The sequence below is a fragment of the Rutidosis leptorrhynchoides genome, chromosome 4 (genome assembly GCF_046630445.1).
Source record: "Rutidosis leptorrhynchoides isolate AG116_Rl617_1_P2 chromosome 4, CSIRO_AGI_Rlap_v1, whole genome shotgun sequence".
Taxonomy (NCBI): domain Eukaryota; kingdom Viridiplantae; phylum Streptophyta; class Magnoliopsida; order Asterales; family Asteraceae; genus Rutidosis; species Rutidosis leptorrhynchoides.
Window position 1 is genome coordinate 278,135,532 of NC_092336.1, and position 7,533 is coordinate 278,143,064.

Here is a 7,533-nt window from a genome sequence, read left to right on the forward strand (position 1 = left end):
TTGGTAACCTAAGAATTACAATCGGGTGTGGCCCTAATTCACGCGAATCCTAAAGGTAGCTAACGGGTTTAACACCCCTACCCAGAATGTTCACTAGACGAAAGAGCTAGTGGGCGTGGTATTTAGTACTTCGAGGTTTATATATTATACAGACGAGATGTTCTGTTTTTGGGGATATTATTGATGCGCATTATATGTTAAGGTCGGTTACCAAGCCAAGCTATGAAAGCAAAGTGAATGTTATGTATCGAGAGAATGAATTTTATACACAGGTTATGTGTATTATATTTTGTGCACGAGATATGTGTACGGTTACTAGGATTTATGAAAAACGGATTTTCGTACCCGAGAAAGGTGTACTGTATTTAAAAGATATCGCATGTACATTACATGTGGGTAAAGGATTCGGGCCCATTTGTACCATGCAGCATTTAAATCTTGTGGTCTATCAAAATGATGAATTTTATTGTTCTATGATAAACCTATGAACTCACCAACCTTTTGGTTGACACTTGAAAGCATGTTTATTCTCAAGTATGAAAGAAATCTTCCGCTGTGCATTTGCTCATTTTAGAGATATTATTTGGAGTCATTCATGACATATTTCAAAGGACGTTGCATTCGAGTCATTGAGTTCATCAAGATTATTATTTAAGTCAATTATAGTTGAAGGTATTATGAAATAGTATGCATGCCATCAACTTTTGATGTAAAGAAAGTTTGTCTTTTAAAAACGAATGCAATATTTGTAAAATGTATCATATAGAGGTCAAATACCTCGCGATGTAATCAACTATTATGAATCGTTTATATTGTATATGAACGGGGCATTTTAGTTGGTATCAGAGCAGTGGTCTTAGCGAACCAGGTCTTGCATTAGTGTGTCTAACTGGTAGTTGTTTAGATGCATTAGTGAGTCTGGACTTCGACCGTGTCTGCATGTCAAAAGTTTTGCTTATAATTTATTGTCGAAAATTAATTGCTTATCATCCTTAAAGTCTAGACACATCTTTCTACCTCTATTTCATAGACAGTGTATAGATAAATTCATATCTTAGCGTATCTGTTATTGTTACCTTTGCCTGACATCTTCCATAGATTCCTCCGTAACTTATGAGATTTTAGTATTATATATGTATATGTAAATTATGTATTGCAGGGTACTAATTGAAAGGACCCGTTCATATACATTATAAACGATTCACAATAGTTGATTACATTGCGAGGTATTTGACCTCTATATGATACATTTTACAAACATTGCATTCGTTTTTAAAAGACAATCTTTCTTTACATCGAAAATTGACAGGCATGCATACCATTTCATAATATCCACTATCCAATTATAAATTGATTTAATAATAATCTTTGATGAACTCAATGACTCGAATGCAACGTTCTTCGAAATATGCTATGAAAGACTCCAAGTAATATCTTTAAAATGAGCAAATGCACAGCGAAAGATTTCTTTAACACCTGAGAATAAACATGCTTTAAAGTGTCAACCAAAAGGTTGGTGAGTTCATTAGTTTATCATAATCATTTATTTCCATCATTTTAATAGACCACAAGAATTTCATTTCCAGTTCTCATAAATATACGTCCCATGCTAGAGACAAAAATAATCATTCATATGGTGAACACCTGGTAACCGACATTAACTAGATACATATAAGAATATCCCCTATCATTCCGGGATCCTCCTTCGGACATGATATAAATTTCGAAGTACTAAAGCATCCGGTACTTTGGATGGGGTTTGTTAGGCCCAATAGATCTATCTTTAGGATTCGCGTCAATTAGGGTGTCTGTTCCCTAATTCTTAGATTACCAGACTTTAATAAAAAGGGGCATATTCGATTTTGATAATTCAACCATAGAATGTAGTTTCAATTACTTGTGTCTATTTCGTCAAACATTTATAAAAGCGCATGTATTCTCAGTCCCAAAAATATAAAGGGTAAAAAGGTAAATGAAACTCACCATACTGTATTTCGTAGTAAAAATACATATAACGTCATTGAACAAGTGCAAGGTTGGCCTCGGATTCACGAACGTATCAATATTGAGATTCAATATTGCAGGAAAGGTACGTAGACGCAACGGAAATGATAAACACTATATTGACCTCACGAGCATACCCATGAACCATACTCAATCACCTCCATATCTATAACCCATAATTTCCTTAATCATATCCCACTCGAAAAACAATTTCGAAATCACTCGGACAGCACTCCGTAGTAATATTTTATGTATACTAATAATATTTTGAAATAATACGGAGTAAATATATATATGTATATCGATTGAGAGAGTTTAGAGAAAAATATTTTCAAGTTTCTATGAAATAATGAAACCTATTGAATTCTATTTATAATAGATTTTTGAATTATTAAAGTGAATTATTAAAGTATGAATTATTAAAGTGAATTATTAAAGTATGAATTATTAAAGTGAATTATTAAAGTACGAATTATTAAAGTGAATTATTAAAGTATGAATTATTAAAGTGAATTATTAAAGTTAAAGTAAAATAAAAATAAAGTAAAGGTAAAGTTTAAGTATAGTAAAAGTATAAAACTATGTACGTATAATACGCGTATAAATATATATAATATTAATTTAAATCGTTATATATATTTAATAAAATAAAATATAAATATCGTTATCTTTATCATACTAGTTAAGTAATGAGTTGTCAAAAGTGGTTCTAGATATTTATAAAAGTTATATACGTTTTAATAATAAAGTTCTTTTTAAACTAAAAACGTTTTTTGTACGTTTGAAACTAAATAGATCAATCGAGTCTTTATGAAATTCAATCTTCCACTATCCTTTGTCTAGTTCTCAATGATTGACAATTTGTTCTTATTTATAAATCACTTTACCATTTTTCGAATATTGTTAAAATGGAAAGATTTCTCAAATCAACGTGGGCCTTTCAACAGAGACTTGTAATCATAATTCAATATATCTGATAATTCAATCATTTGATCTTATCTTCTAATTCCATTGATAAACATTTTGAAACAGATACAATCATATAAAGTATTTAATCTAATATTTTATTTACGTTTCAAGTTATAATATATATACACATATACATATATAATCATATTCGTTTAATGGTTCGTGAATCGTTGGAACTTGGTCGAGGTTGAATAAATGTATGAACATAGTTTAAAATTCTTGAAATTTAACTTAACAAATATTGCTTATCGTGTCGGAAACATATAAAGATTAAAGTTTAAATTTGGTTAGAAATTTCCGGGTTGTCACAGTACCTACCCGTTAAACAAATTTCGTCCCGAAATTTGAGTGGAAAGGTCGTGAATGATAATAAATATGTTTTCATGATTCATACGGGCTGAAAATTAGAGTTTTGTCATCAGCGAATAATTTGGATAAACAATCCATTTATATGAAGAGTACGAATGAAGCTAACATAGAAGAGTGAAATGAGTAAGTGTAGATTCATCTTATCATTTGACGTAGATATGATTGATTCCCAGATTTCAAGGGATTTGAAGAAAATCTTCTTAATAAGATTTGACTCTCCGGTAATCAAGGGAATTAGGACCCGCTTTAAATGCGATCGTCCATTTTAATTGTTCTGTCGGAGATTTTCTTATAAATTCACCTCCTTCGTTTCCTTACAACTCACACCTTCCGTTGATGCATTTTATGCAAGTACCTAGACATCTACCCACGTCCATTGCAGGTACAACAGTTTACAGGCCACCATGATTGCTCGTTATTATCCTATCCGTGTTTGTATGTGGTTACTAGAACTGCAGGAACGAGATTTAGATGTTTGACTATATTAGACTTAGTCAGACGTACGAGTGAAGCCTCACTAGTATGACTGACAGGCTCATACGCACGGTTGATGCTAAGCTAAGTCACAATTACAACCTAAATGAGAAGACACGAGTGAGTGATCACCCGTACGGCTGATGAAGCCAACTCGTACGTGTGATGAATGAATCGTATGGATGAGTCAACAGCAGGGGTATATAAAGTCTTATGTTCTTCATTTTAGGTTAAGCCTCTCATTTGTTACACACACTCAGATCTAGTGAGCTCCTCCGATTCTCTCTCAGTCCAAATCACCCAGGTGGTGAATAATAGCTCTAGGTGTTGATCTAATCACACTTGATTTAGTTGTGGTTTGACTAAATTAATCAAAAAAAAAAAAAAAAAACTTAACCTATTCACTAGAGGGTTTGATTCACTTATTCCGCCATTGTGTGAGTTAAATCTGTTGATTTCTAAGTTCCTAGTCATGTTTCATCACCTTCTATTCTTTCCCCCTCAACTCATATTTTAAAGTATTCATGAATATGCTCCATCCAGTTCTGATTCTCAATATACTTCTAACTTTCATATCGGTCATTCTTCTTTTTCATCTACCGCCGGAAGAATCTATTTACTTCTACTATACTCTTGGGTTTATAGTGTTTCTAGTTCTCCCGTGTCTTTATATTGCTATATGCATCGATATATATGGTTTATAATTTCTGGTTTATCGTTGGGCTTTATATGTTCCCTTATATTTCAAAGTCTCTGCTTCTGTCTTCTATAATCATTATCATTCACAGTTAATGCTCTCTTTTATTTGCTTCAATTTATACCCCAATTGCTATTTCGGAGTTTTGTCCTTTCGTTTCTTCTTCTTGCGATTAAGCACCGCTTGTAATGGTCCAGAATTCACAGATATGAATTTCGGAATGAACATTGTTAATGTTCTAGGAAGGAAATTGTGATGGCACAATCTTGACTTGTCAAATTACTAGAATACCTTGGAAAAGGCTGAATCATCAAGAAATATTTTCTTGATATTTTAGAGGTTAAATAGAATACAAGAGTCGTATAACATGGCACATGATGATGTTATGATCTGTTAATCATCACGTTCCATTTAGAAACTCAGCATGACTTACTGTAATATAATCACGTTGATCAAGTGTCATTATATTATACTAATTCATGCTTCAGTTCCCAACACTACTTCAAAGTATTCCTATTTTAAACTTGAATGTTTCAGAATTTAGAAACTAAAATAGTTTCTTTTATGATGTAATACAGATAGCGCGAAGAGGTAAATGATTTCAAATAAGAAAAATTAAGAAAATATCTTCAGAAATATGGAGGATATTTATAATGAAAGATATGATGATATTTTAGAATTTCTAATATCAGAGGATGATGAAGAATATTGTCCGCAGGGGTTTAGAGTCAGGAGCAAGGTATTCGTTAATGACTTCAGCAGGTACTGAATCATTTGGATCCTTTGAAGTCAGGTTCAGTCTTTGTAATTTGTCCACAGCCTCCTTCCTACTTTGCTCAATCCGTTTTCCAGTTCCAAAACTTCTCTTTTTCTGCGCTTTGCCAGTACACTTCATTATTATCATCCAGCTTTTACCGTTTAAAGTCGTTTATAGTTTTTGCTGCTTCATCAGTATTTTTTTTTCCATTTTCGGAGAACCAATTCGTAGTTCGGAGTGTTTTTCAGAAACTTCACATTCAAATTAAGTCCAGAAGATAAGACATTATATATACACATATAACTGTTGGCGTAGACATGCTGCAAGATTTCAAAATACTGATTGCTAATTCCCAATGATTCGTATGGCAATTCTCATTACAAGATGCGAATGAGTAAATGATAGGGTTTCAATAAATAATTATAATGACTTTTTGGAGAGGCTAATGTCAAAGGGTAATGAAGTTGTTGGTACATCTGTTAATAATGTGGTGGAATGTAAAAGGTTTCCTGGTAACGATGGTGTATATCTCAAGGTTATAATAAGGTTAGTCTGACTGAAAAGTCGAAGTTGACTTGCTGGAGCTGTGACAAAACTAGCTACTTTGAATAGGAGTCGCAAAGTTATTTTTGCTAATAAATGCCAAAGAATCTGACGCGGATACGTTGTTTAAACTTTTACTTTGGTTTCAAGAGTTTTTCGGGTACATAACTGTGGGTAACATGTGGTTGGATCCTCATCTCGATTGCTCATCATTCGAAGTGTCTTCAGAAATTTTCGAAAGGTTTGAACACAGATTGTAATCGTTAACATACATTTGATGTTCTAACACAGTTTTGAAGTCAAAATATAGCTTGTGAAAGATGTAAGGATCTAAGAGTGATGATTTTGGTCATATCTCGAGTTGAATTTTGAGATTTCAAGATCAGAATATGTAATTAAATCTTGAATGAGTATGGTTGTTTTGATTTCTATAAAAGAATGTATACTGTTGTGAAAGTAGGGAGCATAATGGATGATTTGCAGAATCAGATTCGAAGAATGTAACATATTATTTGTGAATTTATATATCTCTCGGGTATTACCTACCCGTTAAAAAAAATATCATAATTAATATTTTGTACAAAAGAATTTTATTACAGTCTTTATGAAAATATATATATGTATATTTTCTTCAGATGTAACATAGATTTAATGAGTTAATGTTAAATTAAACTCATTTGATTTATGGTTGAAACTAGAATTGAATAATCCCTAAAGGCTTTAAAAAGTACATAACTTTTACGCAGTATTTCTTTAATGACATTGAAATTATGAATCAATACTTCGTTATTTGTTGTTGTATGATGTTCGGTTCGTGGAATTCTTGTGAATTTCGCAAAGTACGAATGATGTTATCTGAAAAGTTTCGGGTACATCGATGATGAAAGTGTAAAATCAAATATATACTTGATTTATTATGAATTGGAATTTGTTGAATTGCGACAGAGATTGTAGTTAACGCTGGTTAAGTTGCGGTCGAAGGACGTACATTATTGCATATTTGTAATACGAATTAACCGAGTAGTTAAGATTCACACACAATAGCTTAGCACGGAAAGATTTATTTCAATATATATATATATATATATATATATATATATATATATATATATATATATATATATATATATATATATATATATATATATATATATAATATACATATAATTTCTTCAGAGGGAATGACTTAATTCTTCATAACTCGTTGATACAATATACACGTTATTGATTCGTAATGATGTCCACAGTGATTCTTGAACTGACGGAGTTTGTGATGTTATCGGTGTTGTTGATTCGGATGTTGACTGTACTGACGATGCTGGTAACGCTGACGGTACTGTTGATGCTGTTGGTAAAGCAAGTTTTGCTTGTTAATCACACACCATTTTTGTCAGGGTTTCTACTCTTCCTTCTATCATTTTGGTACGCTTAACTGATTTATGGTTAGGGCTAGATTAGATAATCTCTAAGACTTTAGAGATTACATAATAGCCGCGGAATGTTTCTCCAATGAAGTTATGAATTAATACTTCGTCAGTTATTGTTGTTGGTACTCCTTGGTATCTATGGTGCGTATGACATTGATGCTCGTGGGACAGATTGTGAAGTTGAGGTTTACGACGCGGTTGTGGTTGGAGGTGGTAATGGTACTGTTGGCGATGATGATGGTGGTACTGGTTATGCTGCTGATGCTGCTGCTGGTGTTTGTAATCTCTGCACC